The sequence below is a fragment of the Etheostoma spectabile genome, chromosome 22, assembly GCF_008692095.1.
Source record: "Etheostoma spectabile isolate EspeVRDwgs_2016 chromosome 22, UIUC_Espe_1.0, whole genome shotgun sequence".
Classification (NCBI taxonomy): Eukaryota; Metazoa; Chordata; class Actinopteri; order Perciformes; family Percidae; genus Etheostoma; species Etheostoma spectabile.
In genome coordinates, this window is record NC_045754.1 from 6,189,493 (window position 1) to 6,202,538 (window position 13,046).

The 13,046-nt window shown below is 41.4% G+C and overlaps 1 long non-coding RNA gene and 1 pseudogene across 1 annotated transcript in view; one reads left to right on the plus strand and one right to left on the minus strand.

Annotated features, from left to right (window-relative positions):
• The first annotated feature begins 421 nt into the window (after positions 1 to 421).
• LOC116672509 (integrin beta-1-like) lies at positions 422 to 8,393 on the plus strand (annotated as a pseudogene).
• A 276-nt stretch (positions 8,394 to 8,669) lies between these two features.
• The window catches only part of LOC116671966 (uncharacterized), an 8,457-nt gene continuing 4,080 nt past the window's right edge, over positions 8,670 to 13,046 (minus strand). The window contains exons 2-3 of the long non-coding RNA XR_004327427.1: positions 11,866 to 11,870; positions 8,670 to 9,031 (exon numbers count right to left, since the gene is read on the minus strand). This is a non-coding gene — a long non-coding RNA (uncharacterized LOC116671966). The remainder of the gene's footprint in view (positions 9,032 to 11,865; positions 11,871 to 13,046) is intronic.

The window sequence follows — 13,046 nt, forward strand, 5'->3', positions numbered from 1 at the left end:
TGTCCTTAAAATCTGTGTCCACTGCATGTAAGTTAGCGGGTATAAATGTGTACAGATGTCCAACGTGTCCTCCAGACAGCAGTAGAATTCACATCACAAGCTGCCTTCAAATGGAATTTTCTGAAATGGAAATTCAAGTACAAGAAACACGTGGTTTTCAAGTGGTAAATTGCAAGGAGAACAAAAATGGACAATGATGATTGATAGTTTAGGGGGGCTAGGTTGCATTTCAATCGCATAAACAAAACACAAGGAAAAAGGAAAGGAAAGGAAAACATGATCCAAACTAAATTAACTTCCCTTTGCCCCCAAGGTGAACCCTTACATACCAAAATAAAAATTCAGCTGCACAAATATGATATGGTACATTTACGCTGGAAGGAAAGTTTCCAAAGTGGTTTCCAGACTATTCAGATCACGAATGCCAAAGTCAGGGGGTCAGGGCGCTGTGGAGAGCGTCTGGCAGCAGGGGCCACACCGTGCTCGGTGTGCTGAACAGGAAACACTCTTCTTCTTCAAAGGGATCACCGTTAACACAACCCCTTGTACTGTTTGGGACGATGAAGAAGCTCCTTTGTCAGAATGATTCTTTATGGGACGAACAACAAATTCTTCGTGAATTATTTATTTCTTCAAAGGCCCAAACTGTAATTTACTTAACCATATAAACAACATTACAGTTACATTACAGTGTGACAGATGTAAGTATTTTGAATTTGGAAAGTTAGCTTTTGTTTCCTATAATTGACTAAGTGGTTTTTCATAGGCTTTTTTCTACTATGACAAAATTAAACTTGTGATGAAAGTTGCAATGTGTTAAAATTGAGAATATCTAGTAATAATGTCAAACGTAGAAAAGCAAATGTTCCTGCTGTGCTATAGCACATTATGTTAAAGACCCTATGTTGAAATGATTTATATTATATTTGACACATCTTCTGTTGTTATTTACATGTTGTGGTGACGAGTCATATTAGCTTTCTGCGTTTGTCCTATTAATACTATAACAGCAGATGTATGTGTCATTATGAATTGGTTTCTTTGCATATTGAAAGATCGACGATGCAGAAACATGCACACAGGCTGCTATTCATTATCACATTCACATCCTCCCAATAGTGATATTTCTTTATGCAAATTAGTGTTTGTACTATAGCTATGTAGCGCCATTTAGTCTAAGCTGTCATAGTATCATTTTTTTCTTTGGGTATGTGTGTTTGTATAAGGGGTGGAACTCAAACTAAACCTGTGTCAAGATTTTCTAAAAGTAGGCCAGCACCATAGACCATGTATAAAACCATGTATAAACCATGTTTAAAAGGCCAGCACGTATGGGAGCGCTGTGACACAGGCACCGAGGCACTGCAGAGGGGGGGGGCTGTCCTTTTGATCTCCTGGAAGACCCCAGAGGTTTCACTGTCCTTAAAGACCAAAAGATCATCTTCCACCTCTAAGAACAAAGCAAAGATGACAAACGGGTCACGCAACTCCAGCCTCAGACCGTCCTGCTGCACTTCAGGCCAGTGTGTCTTACCATCAGTGATGGTATGAGATATTATTTATTTTCAATTTCATCAAGTAGATATGGTCCATACTCAGGTGTCATTCTCGTCAAGTTGACTGAGGTCTGGTGAAACTCAAGCACAAACAAGTCACTTAGAAAAGTGGTTGGAAAACAACGGTCAACTATAAAGAACATGGAGAACTTTCAAGAATGTCCATATGGTGTAGCATCGGATTTCAATCTTTCCTGTAAAAAAATGATATTATGTTGATATTAAGATGGGCCATAGCAAGAAATACCAAGGGGGTAAGCAGGCGTCCACACAGCGTAGCGCCTATGGCGCCATTTTAATGCTACAAAGCACTCACCCGCTGTTAGCATTCCATAGACTGCCATTCATTTTAGCATCACTTTGACAGCGATTAACTTTACATCTGAAGTGTGTAAAAATTTAAGTGGTCCATTGTTCATTTCTAAAGAAATACAACAACATGGAAAAACTCCATTACCTTGTATCTCACGTTATGGCTCCGTAGCAGACGTTTTTGTAAAAATAGGCTAACGTTTGTGTCATGACCAAGCGACTTACTGTTGCATAGTCGACAAATCCCCGTATTGTCAGGAGAAGCTTGCAGACAGTTTGGACTTCCAGTAGGTTTAATTACTAATGTTAACTAGCATTTTAGTTAGCAATAGTTAGCCTGTGCCTGTTATCTCCTAACAAATACCTACACTCTCCGTCTCTGCAAGGTTCGTGAACGATTGAAATTTCTCTTGCACAGCTACCAGAAGACTTACAACTTTCAGAAACGTTGCCCACGTCACATCTACGTCGTCAAGCGGAGTTGGAGACTGCACGGTAACGGCAGCCCTCACCGGAAAAGTGCTTCTAATATCCTTCACTTGTCTCTGTCTAGAGCAACGGGAGCTGTTGGTCCATTTCTTTAACTGTCTATGAGAGATACTAAGGACATGAGGACAGAATTCTCCCTAGCAACCGCATCAATGAATCCAACTACCACAAAAGAAATTCTTACATTTATACAGTATTTATTTTTAGATTTTATATATTAATGAATTGTTAAATTGAATATTCTACACCTTGTATCTATCTACATGCTGGTCTAAATGCTTTAAAGCCTTCTCCATAGAGTAAAGAAAACAAATCAACTGTAAGAACACTAAATAAATGTCAGAACCAGATTCTGAGAGTCAGAGCTGATGTAACTTCCGAATGGGTCTGTCTCAGTGGTGTAGTCTAGGTGATACGCAGGTATATGCAGTGTACCCTGTAAGAAATCTCCAGGATTTCCATACACCCACTTAAAAATGTGCAATGATAAGCAGCAACATATTTTTGTGATAGAACTTTCAATTTAGATATACTGTATGTATTCACTTTTGTATTCAATTCATTGAGTAATGTGACAGCAAGCTAAACTATCACTGCAGAACATCCAGAGAGACTTTTCTTATCTTTCATTGACCCACTGAGAGGTGTGTGTGTGTGTGTGTGTGTGTGTGTGTGTGTGTGTGTGTGTGTGTGTGTAGCGACCGGGCCCAAATGGTCCGCCACTATCACCAGTATGCTTCCTTCCCCACACATTTAAGACAAATATAAGTAGCCTATTTTATTTTGTCCTCGTTGCTTTAGGGTCAACTTTTGTGATCTTGGCTAAGGTCCCTGATGTGAAACCCCCCTTACTGCTTTGCATTCTATTATATTTTTGATATAATTTGAATGAGGACACCCAGAACCCACACTTGATATCACTACAATACATTAGACTACACCACTGGTCTGCCTCAATGTCCATTTCCTTCTGGTCTGAAATATGGGCTAACATAATTTTTCTTAACTATTTATATCTCCACATACTCCTTTTATATGGTATACCCTTGTGTCACATTCCCACAGTTACACACCTGGGAGCTGCCCGGTACAATCATAATCTCAGTACTGGCCACTGAGCAGCGTCGCTAGGAGCGATTGGGGATTAAGTGATTTGCTCAAGGACAACTGGTAGCTTTTAAGAGAATGGAGAGCATTATTCACTTTTCTTCCCTTCAGTCCCAAAATCACTTCTCAAAACTTTGTGCTACTATGTACTCCCCCCTCCATTTATTCCGAGCCCAAAAGGCTTTGGCGCCTTTGTGGATAAGACGGTGATGCCGTATATCAGCACTGGGACATGCTTAGGAACCCTTGTAAGAGGACTGAGCCCTGGCCCTGCGCCCCTGCTGCCACCACGTCTTAAGCCTCACCGCCAACGGGAGCCTTTTCGCAGGGCGGGTAGACGGGCAGCGGATCTCTGGTAACCTGGATTTATCAGATGGGGGGGGGGGCTGGATGTCCCGATGCAGGCCGCTGTGTGTGAGGTAATGTGAGGTAGCCCAACGGGGAGCCTGACTGCAATACAGAGATTGTTGTTTTCGTTTTGGGTGGGCGTTGTGGAGGAAGTGGAAACACTGCAGACAATAGATGAGAGGGGCATTTCAGAATACTAAGCTTCCTTTTGGGAAACTGCACCAGTCGGTTTTTGGTGTATTCTAAACTCATTATGAGTTTTCAAACATTTAAAGACTTCAATGTTTTCAGAAAGACAGGTTTAAGATTTCAACCCTAAAGAGCGTGAATGCATATCTCATCCGCAGTCATTTGATTACATGGAAAAGCAGAAAGGTATTTATTTGCCCATATTCTGTCAAAAACACTTCTTACAGTCACAGGGCCCTGTCTTGCACGCTGGCTTTTAAAGGGAATGGAAGATGACGTTCTGATTGGTTTATTGCTTGTTACGCCCAAAACACATCTATCATTGATGAAGACGCTAAGTACAACACTTTTGAACCATGCGCCCGGCGCACGGACCCTTTTTTCCACCGTCAAACTATCAAAAGTGAATTTGGACACGCCCTAAACGCACCTGCGCCATGCTCTTCACGCCGTGCGCTTAGATCGTTCAAATAGGGCCCATAGTGTCTCTTAACTGCCTATTGGCTGTTCATTGACTGTTTGATGTTCTTCACTTGCAGGAGCAGATCTGACCTGGAGGAATGTAGATCAACTGCTCCAGCTTTTTACGGATGCTGGCTTCCGCTTTGCAAGAGACGGCAAACTGTGCGGCATCGTTCTTCCTAACGATGGAAAGCATCACTTGCTTAAAAATGTGTACACATAGAGGACATTTTCAGGTTGGAATTTTTATTGTGCAAGGTTTTTTATACCAATAATACAATAATACCATTTGGTTTCAATGTCAGGCATCAGTGTAGTTTCAATACTACTGGCTGACAATATTTACACACAATATTTTGCTATCTGGGCTGTCAGGCACCAAACAGACAAACAACGTTAGCGAGTAGCTCACAAGAAAACTTGAGCATCTAGCAGCTAAAGATCAAGCTATTTTTTCTCAGGAGTAGAGACTAACTGAGCTAAAAGGAGAGTACATTTTCATTTGGTGGACAAAAAACAAGATTTTTGTGGAATAATAATGTAGCTCAGGGCTGTTTGTTTCACATTCTTCTCCTTTGTGGGGAAAAAAAAGATTGATGCAGCTTTGTGATATCTTATGTTTACATTCACAAAGACCAAAGCTTTAGCTCAGTCAAACAAGCCATCACAGCAGTGTGTGTGTGTGTGTGTGTGTGTGTGTGTGTGTGTGTGTGTGTTTACTCTGTATCCATCGGGTAGCCGTGGTCCCGAGGAGCGTACGATGTTAATCCTACGGACCTGAGATTGCAGTTTGTGCTAAATTGATTCACGTCAGCAGTCCTAGCAGCGAATTAGAAGTCCGGGTTTCTGCAGGCAGAAGTCAAAGACAGTGATTTAAAGGTCAGAATCAACAGCACAGATCCCTGAGTAAAGAAGATGTTGACAGGCACACCCTGATGGGAAACAGCTGGAGTGTTTGCGGAGCAACCCAAACCAAAGCTATCATCTCTCAATCTAACTGCGTTTCTGTTTTGATGCCAAGGTGTTTGAACGTGTATGTGTATGTGTATGTGTATGTGTATGTGTATGTGTATGTGTATCTTTCATTGAGTGCATGAGGGTGTTATTGTGTCTTGACCTCATTGCAATCCAGGCTGCTGACAGGTGGAGTGAATATTGATACATTATTAATCTATTTCTGTCTGAAGAAATGGCCACCCAAGGCTGAAAATGGATAGATGTGGGTGCCCCTCCTCTCTGAATGGCGCTTATTTATCTATTTTAGAGGAAATGGAAAGTCTGTCAAGAGTGAATGAAATGAGCAATAGCAAGAGTTGTTAGATGGGTGGGGAAAGGGGGAGGACAGGCATGGAGGGAAGAGGGAGAGCATGATTAACTACTGATTCCACATTTATATATATTCACGCCTTGAGTGTTATGCATTACATTTCACATCTGCCCCGACTCTCCTCTATCAGAACTATCCTCCAATGGCTCACATCGCTGAAACATTGGGACAGAAAAACATCCAGATCGTCTTCTGTGTCTCTAAAGAAGTCACACTTTGGAATGAGGTACAACAGAGACATTCATCATTCATCTTTTTTTTCACAAGTTCATACAACTGCCATGTGGAGTTGCTTTAAGAATATTATACTATAACAACTATACTATTATTTTCTAGTCCAGTGGAAGTAAAGCCCCTATTACAGTGGTGGCACCACAGTTGTAAACTCATATAATTGTGTGATAAGAATTTCACCTTTTCACCGCTTTTGTGGACATTTTCATCAAGAAATATGCTAAATTCCAAAGAATTTACATGGATTTCACTTCATCCAAAGCTTCATCTGAACCATTTTCTTCACATTGGTAACATAAATGATAATAAATGATAATATGATAACATAAATCCTTATAGCAAGGATATCCATTGCATTTCAAGCAGCACCAATGGTTCCACACTTCATTGAAAACTTAAATTCAAACAATTTATCTATATGTTTTTTTGCTAATGTTAGATATTTACACAGCTAAAAGACATTTAGCATCATAGAGATTAGTTGAGTTGGGGCATCTCTGTTCTAAACCGTCTCTCATAATAGGCTTCTCATCATGTTACATAAAAGGTTAAAGGGATAATCTCAAAGATTTTCATGTACATAAATGTTACTGTGTCACTTTCTATCGCCAAATTAAGTAACAAAATGGTGATTAAGAATTTGGCCCATTGACGAAAGCCTCTCCATTTGTAGTATTGCAAACTGGGTGACATTCCCGGGAAAAATCACAAGCGGCGATAGCAGAGAGGGTAGGTGGAGCTAACGCAACACTCGCTCTTCAACTCACTTGTGTGGGAAGTGGCGTACTGTTTTTTTCCGGTCTTGGCTAGCAATGCGGGTAAACGGTGACTTCTATGGTGGAACAAAGAACAGAGCGAAGACAACAGACGACGAAACTTCACAAACAAATGAAAGTGTGAGATCCACAAAAACACCTGCAATTCTCATTCATCGTCATTGGTTCCTCCAAAGGGAAAAAAAAATGTGATTTTTGAGATTGTAACTTGATGATATTCTGCATTTTTGTTACTTTCAAATCAGTCTATATCCACGACGTTCCAATTTTGGGATTGCTCGGTTGCAGCTGGAAATTCCACAGCATGTTTTTCTTCCATCCCGGAATGCTGTGTGGACTAGCCAGACCCTCTTCCATAGAGCTGTGGAGGAAGGTCTGGCAAAGCAAGACTACTTTCAAATAAATATCTTTATCTTCTAACAATGCGTTAGTACGTTTCATTTTCAGAAATAATTTCCTAAAAGAGCCCAGCACATCACTGTTATAGTTGTTGGGGATTGTTTTATGGTCTGTAAGTATTTACTGCAGCAGAGTGGTGTATGCAGGATCAACTCCAGAACAAACTATAGTGTAGTACCTTAGTGGATTGTAATGAAGAAAAATCTCCCCCAGTGCAAAAGTGTGGCTCAATGTTTTTAATAGTTTTTGGACACCAGTGGAGCTCTATGGCACACAGGAATAAGCTATATGATGCAAAAAATATGTGTTCTGATCAATACAGTGTTTGGTTTTGGGCTTTTATGGGATTTGTTAACATTTAGAGAAATATAGAATATCAACAGACTGATTCTTTGACATTCACATGTATCCTGTGGAGGTTAGTCAGAAGTGGTAACATTTCCCAGAGTACCTTCATTCATCATAGGGGGAGATTTCCGATCATCAATTCCAGCATCCATGCTTTGACACCACGTTCAGTTTGTCTATGCCACCATGACGAAAAGGTTGCTAGAAAGAGAAGGCTAGCACATAAATCCGCTGGCAGACTGTCAATAAGCACACATTCATTCATCTGTGTTAAGGATTTTGTTGTTGTTGTTGCTGCAGGGCCTAAGAAGCGTCTTCCCAAAATGTGCCTTTTGAACGCTTTCTAACAACTCCCACAACATCATGCAGATAAGTGAGGCAATAACTCCCTTTTCTACAAAGGTTATTAGCCCCATGCATGCATCGTGATGATACCTGCTCAAGTTAAAGAGGTTAGTCGCACTATTGACTGCAGGCCCTGATCTCTGAGGCATGGTGCTATGGAGAACAGCAAGCTGCTGTCGGGGATATCCCATCTCCTACATACATTACACTGTAAGGACCATAAGCCGAGGCCCAGCGAGCAGGGGAGGAAGTGATCCAACATCTCCTTTAGTGACGAGCTGTGTAGTCATGGGGTTGGTTCTGTGTGTGGTAAGTGCTGCTCTTAGCATGTGGCCATTATTATGATTACCTCATTAGTGGAGTAATCAGCTCTAGGTGAGCATAAATGTAAACATTACAGTACCTCTGTGCGTCACTGCTTCACAAAGGCCCCCCTCATGTAAGCCTCAAGGCTACAGTAAAGAGGCTGAGGTCCTGCTGAGCCCCATATGCAGTGGTTAAATTGGGCCGGGGCTCTCCGGGGCTCAGCACATAAGACTGCTCATTTGTGTCCGGATGGGCCTGCTTGCAGTCAGTTGCCTACTGTACATATATCACAGAAAATTTGATGAAAGTATGCTTTTGAAAACATGTTATTTCTGACAATAAATGAAAGATTTTTGATATGGCACGTATATTTTGTCTAGGCGGAGCCAAGACGCAAAAAATCGGGGCATGGTATGCAACAACCCGCACAGTACTGCAGAAAATTCATCACTGCTGTTCAACGAGGTGTGTGTGTGTGTGTGTGTGTGTGTGTGTGTGTGTGTGTGTGTGTGTGTGTGTGTGTGTGTGTGTGTTTGTGTGTGTGGCAGTAAAGAGAGAAAGTGGGAGAAGGCAGTTTGTGTGAGGTGGACCTGGTCACCACAGACCCAAATCTTCTCAGCTGTTGCTACTGTCATATGCTGCACTCTCTCTTTATGTGACACATTATGTTTGGCACATTGTATTGTACTTCTTATATAAGGTAATACAATGTGATGACTGATCAACAGTAATGTAACTGCTAAATGCCCTAATGCCTCTTGATACTACAACAATGCAAAGTATAGTCTCTTAACCTTGCAGTTTTACACATATCATGCAAGACTCGATTTGTCCTTTTGACATGTATAGTGTTCATGTCAAAAGGGCACAATCGCTTTTTTAGTCCTTCATGTAGCCATAGCAACGGCACTCTGGAGTATGGCACAGGTAGTTGCTTGATGGCACAATTTTCACCAACAAGCTTAATTGCAGTTATTCAGGAAGGATGGCAACATTTGTTTCTGCGTTACAGGTGTAAAGAAGGGAGATTCGGAACATTGCGCGAATGCGATCATGCAGAATCGGTCGAGGCGGCGGACTCAAACAAGCTGCTGTGATTATGTCTCATTTTGAAATAAAACTTTTATCATGATTTTTTCCATCCCATGACACGGCAGGTGTGTCTGCAGGGTGCATGTCTCCCAGCATTCAGTGGCTGAGCATGAGTGCCCTCTCAGCTTGGAGTCATGTCTGTCTCAGGATAAAAAGATTTGTTCAGGCAGAGGGAGCTGCCACTGTGACACCTGCATTAGCCATGACAACTACTCCCAAGGCCCAACTTATGAGCTTTGCCCTTTCTGCCCCAACATCTGCGCCTTGCATAAGTACCGTGACCTTTTGTAGTGTAGGCAAATTAAGAATCCAATTGGGTGTGCAAGTTTTTAGTATGCACCTAATATTTAAGAGATTTCTGTCTGCTTCCGTGCCAAATTATGCTTCCGTTCTGATTACACTGGTGTCTTTTTTTCCACAAAGAATGCATATTGTGCAGGGCCTCCTCAGTGTGATGCAATCTAAAGGAGTAAAACCACCTGAACCTCTCTCTGGTTGGTCAGGCTTGTGTCTTAGCAACAGTGACCCCCCTCTCCAGGCGTTTTTGTGTGTATGGAAGTGAACTCAGAGGGCAGCGGGGTACAATTCCTGTTGAGGACTGGACAAAAAGAAGATTGTCCATTTTCATGTAGCTCTTGAACAAGGTAAGCCAACCAGATTCAGATTTTATTTTTTACTGCACGAATACATCCATAACAAATCAATGGAACAATTCAATAACTTTTTTTTCTTAATGTACACATTGACCTTGTACATGGCACAATAATGAAAAACAAAGTGCTTCCATTTAAATGAAACCCCTTAAAGGTTATATATTATGCTCAATTTCAGGTTCATAGTTGTATTTTGAAAAATTCAATTTTAGCGCCTGCTTCTTCAAGCCCCCCTCCTGAAAAAGCCCAGTCTGCTCTGATTGGTAGGCGTCTCAGGGTCTTGTGCACCTGCACTTTCCACTCATTGCAACCGAGGAAGGGCTTTAACGGCACCATAGCTGCACTTTCTACCTATGTAGGAGCGCCACAGGGCTGTGTCCTCAGCCCCCTCATGTATTCCCTCTACGCTCAAAACTGAATGGTGACGCAGCCTTTAAACACCACTATAAAGTTTGCAGACGACACAGCTGTGATCCTCTGCAACAACGAGATGGCCTACAAGGACATTGTCTCACATTGCCAGACCTTCCTTCACAGTGCTGTGGAGGAGGGTCTGGAGAGTCCACGTTGAGCGTTGTAGATATAGTGTACCATGACGTTTACCTCTCCCTGAACATCTCCAAGACCAAGAAGGTCCTTTTAGGCTACAGAAAACTGGAGGGTGGCACTCACCCTCCAGTTAACATCAACAGCACAGCGGGGGAGATAGTCAACACGTTTGAAAAACCCAGGGGTAAATATCCACATGGCTCTGACATGGGCCAACCACGCTGCAACTGTCATTAGAAATGTCCAACAGTGTCTGGACGTCCTCAGGCGCCTAACGAAATTTGGGCTGAGGCCCCAAATTTTCAGGGACTTCTACCTTTACTGAAGAGCCTCCTGACAGGTTGCTTCATCACCTGGTATGGCAGCTGCACCAGCGTGGACAGGAAGCCGCTGGGGAGGGTGCAGGTGCGCCTTAAATGTTTTTAATGCTTCTAATATTTTGTTATTATATTTCATTATATCATACTGTGTCATACTGAATCATACTGTCATGTCTTTTAAAATGTACTGTTTTCATTCATTGCCTCTTAGATTTGATATTTACGTATATTATTATATTGTAATACGTCTCTTACATTTTCTATAGCTGTTTGTCTTTAAAGAAAACCTTCCATGGGGGGGCGTTTGCGGGCGAGTGCAGAATGAATGAAGGTCTATGGAGCTATACCCCTCAAAATTCACTTTTCTCAGGATATCATTTTTTGTGTATGATGTGTATTTGTGTAATTTGAATTTTGCTTTCAAAAGGGGAGGCAAAGAAAATACACACTGCTGGGATAGATTTTTTAAAGTGGCTTTTTTGTTCTAAAAAGCCTTTTAAAATGTCAATGGTTCATCATACATTGTCAAGATTGCCAAAGATACTGCTTTACAGCAAGCTCTGAGTCACTTCCTTTTTTTCTCTCGAGGCATCGACAACACAGCGGACAGGTTAGGCACTCCCTGTCAATACATGTGCTAAAAAGAGTTTTGGTTTGCTACATTTGGAAAGACCATGCCAAAATATTCACACACAGACACAACACGCTGCAGATGTCATCAGGCGGGATCTCTGGTTGTAATCACTCCTTCACTGACCAATCAACACATATTAACAGAATGCTAGCGTGTTATAGGCAACAACAACTCAACACGTAAGAAATCAAAATAACATAAGTACTCGTTCATTCAACTTTTGATGTATAATCCATGTCGAATTTGCAACAACTCTCAAATCTGGGATTTCTCAACATTCAGGCGAAAGAGACTAATTTAGCCGTCTGGCTCCATAGACTCCTATTCATTTTGCACTCGCCCGCAATCACACCCAGTTGAACTCTGAAGGGGCTTAATAGGGAGGGAACAGGCTCTCCATAGACAGGCTCTGAATGAACCATTTCTGTACGAGCTGTGTGCATTTGTGCGTGGATTGGGTTTTTGTAATAATTCACATAAGATAAGATACTTTATTGTCCCTGAAGGTTGTTTCCTCTTCCAAATATATAGATACTATATATATATATATATATATATATATATATAAATATATACACACAAAATAATCACTCACTTTTTACAACATGGGACCTTTAAATGTACTCTTTTTGCTTATGGTGTCAGATATGGTTGATTCTACACCCACACAAATCGAGCGTTAGGTAATTGGATCTTTTTGCCCGTCTCATCAGTTTTTGGACTGATTGGGTTGGTAGTCATTAGTGTATCATGTGAAGTGCAAAGGGATGTGCATTTTAATCCACTATCCAAAAAGTCACTCAATGCTGCTTGCGCTGGCCAACATGAGATTTAACTAGCATTCATTTAACGTGAATAACTTTTTGGAATATATATTGACGGTCTCTTTCCAAAATAGAGCTACGGCTTCCCCTGTCTCTCACGAATGCCCATCAGCTCAGAACGTGATCCTAATCACTGCAGTACTATCAGCCTCTGTGGTGGTGCTGGGTGTGGCTTTGTTGCTGCTATGGAAACTGCACCAGCATCCATGGCCGGAGGGAGTTTGCCCACTTCCAGTGCTGGAGCATAGATGCTGGAACAGGATGAGCCCTGCCCAAACAAGCCCTTCTCTCAGTGCCTGTCAGTCAGAGGCTGTACAATAAATGCAGGCATTTGTCTTGGTGACACTGCTACAGGGACATACTAACAAACCCAGTAGAAAAATGGCCTACTGGTTAAACTTAGTATGAGGAAACAATAAGAGCCAAGGAAAGGCATGAGAATTGTAAAAAAAAAATGACATAATATACTTTTTTTTTTAAATAAATAAACTTGCAGCATCGTAGGTGTACATTGTGTATAGATATACTTATAAAAATAAGTTTGATCACTAACACCTTTAATTTATCAGTAGTAATGTGACACAAAATAAATGTCTAAGAATAACAATGTTTTTTCCACTCTACGAACCCATCTACAAGTCAATCCCGAAAATAAAGAACGGCAATAGTAGCTATGGAAACAGATATACTGTTCAATCAGGACCCCTGTTGTGATGCACATTGAAAACAACATCTTTTGTCTGAACTGTCAGCAGTTTGTCCAACTTGTTTGGTTG